Source organism: Pseudorca crassidens, chromosome 2, assembly GCF_039906515.1.
Source record: "Pseudorca crassidens isolate mPseCra1 chromosome 2, mPseCra1.hap1, whole genome shotgun sequence".
In the NCBI taxonomy this organism is placed as follows: Eukaryota; Metazoa; Chordata; class Mammalia; order Artiodactyla; family Delphinidae; genus Pseudorca; species Pseudorca crassidens.
In genome coordinates this window covers 14060355-14062650 of record NC_090297.1, presented here as the reverse complement: position 1 = coordinate 14062650, position 2296 = coordinate 14060355, and positions in this window count along the sequence as shown.

Below are 2296 nucleotides of genomic sequence, written 5' to 3'. Positions count from 1 at the left end.
TCTCTCCACACCTTCCAGTACATTCTCTGCTCAGTCCATCGCTTCCCTGCCTTGGCTTCCCACTGCCCTTGGAATAAGTCCTAACTCCTTCACTCAGCCTTGAGGAGTCCACAGCTGAGGCTCTGGTGGTATCATCCCCAGAATGGCTCACAGAAAGAAGGGTTTCATAAATACTTCTGAGATGAACGGATGAACAGCCTTCGAAGCGCTTCCAAGTCGTTTGGGTCAGGGCCTGGACCCAGCCTATTTGGGGTAGGGGCAGCTATGACTGGAGATGGGGTGTGTTTGGGGGCCTGTGTCACATACCCGCACCTGCCTCCTTTACACCCGGAGGATGCTTCCACCGTGTCCTCCATCAGGACATGGTGCCCACCTTCCCAACCTGCCTGCCAAAGCTGCCCAGCCTTTATCTGGGAGTGAGGGTGGGGCAGAACTCAGGTGAGGAAAGTCCCTCCACACACCTAACAAGTCTGTTGGGCTCTGTTTCTGCCTTCTTCCCTTGGCCTCTGTTGAATGAGGAGCTGCCCACAGGGCCTGCTGGTTTCTTTTCGTTAAGGAAGAACACTATTCATTGGCACTGGCTGAACACCTGCCCTCACCCCCCGCTGCCCCACCCCAGTCCAGATATGGCGATCACTTATAGAGTTCCATCCCCTATTATTTCTGAAGCCATAGAGGAGTGGGTTCTAGATTGAAAGAGGCCTTGGAGAAGAGGAGGTAGAAGGGATTGCAGAGCAATATTTATCGTCTCCCAATCGGTCCTGTGTTTTATGGAATTATATTGTTGACCCTTCCCAATGCACTGTGAAGTTGTCATCCATGGGACAGTTTTGCAGATGGGAACACTGAGGCTTTCAGGAGACCTCACTCAAAGTTACCCCGATCTTTCAGGCTCCAGGACTTCCCCTTCTCCTTCATTCTTCCCCCTCCCCACCTCCCACTCAGGTACCTCCTCTAGAGCATCTCACAGGGGTGGCCTCTGCCCACCAGACCTCACTGATCACAGGCCCGCAGGTGGACGCAGCGGGGGGGTGACTTCTGGAGGCCTCTGGACCCGACTCCGCGGGTTCAGGAGGAGGAAAGCAAGGCCTGAGAGCCAGAGGCGCGCGCCCTAGCCACGCAGCACTTTGCAACAGACACCTTTCTCGCTTCCTCCACCACGCCCTCCCAAGAAAGCCAGCGACTCCAGGCTCTTTTGCGACACTCCCATCTCCGGGGGCCGCCGCGGGCAGCTGACCCAGCAGAGCCTCAGCAGCCCACCGGGGCCTGGCTTCCCCTGGCCCGGGGCTCGGTTTTGTTGTGGGGTTTTGTGCATCCTGTTTTGTTCGGTCTCCCCGCCCCTTCCCGCGCGGGGCCAGCCCCCACCCCACCCCCTCCCGTCCCTGTCCCCTCCCCTCCCCCTCCCCCTCCCGGGCTCCCAGCGTGCCCGCTCTTGACTTCATCCACTAAGTCAATAGCCCGGGCGCGGGCGGGCCGCTCCCCCCGCTCCCCCGCCCCGCGCCGCCCCCCGGTTTTCTTCTCGGGATAATGGGGGCTCTTTGTGGCCTAATCAGCCTCCTGAGGGGCCGGGAGGCCGGGAGCGCTTCCCCCGCGGCCGTCGGTGAAAATGAAAGCGGGATTAGGCCGGGGCCTCGGCCCACACCATAGTAAAGCGCCACCAGGCATTCGCCCCTTCAAAGCCCCTTTCGGGGGTTTGGTTACTTTATTTCTAAAGTTGTTTGTATTTCTGAAGTGGCCACTGAGGCGCGAGCGGGGACAGTGCCGGGAGGGCGTTGAGGGGAGGGGGCGGCCCCGGCGGAGGAGAAACTCTCGGAGCCTCCCTCTCCCCCTCCTCGGACCCGCTGGCCAGGTTCCAAAGAGCCTCTCCAGGTCCTGATTTCCTCCCGCCCTGGGAGGTGCGGAGAGGCTCTTATCCCCACTAATCAGATCGGGAAACTGAGGCTCCGGCACTGATGCAAGGCTCCACACTACAAAATGGGCTCCCGGGACTCAAACCCACCACGCAGCCAGAAGGGGAAAGGGGGTTTTGTTTTTGTTTTGGGGGTTTTTTTAGGGGGAGACGCCAAGGGGCATTGATCGCGTTAATCGCCCACGGCGCACAGCTCTCAGCGCACCAGCTAAACCTCTTGTTGTCGCCTGCCTGTACAGGCCATCGAAAAGAACGTCCAAACCCGAACACGATTCGACCCCCTGAGGGACGGAAGTTTAGCCCCACTTATTAAAGAAAGTCCCACAGCCTCTTTTCTTAGGGTTCACTCTCAACACCTCCAGTAAATCCCAGAAATGCTGGCGCAAT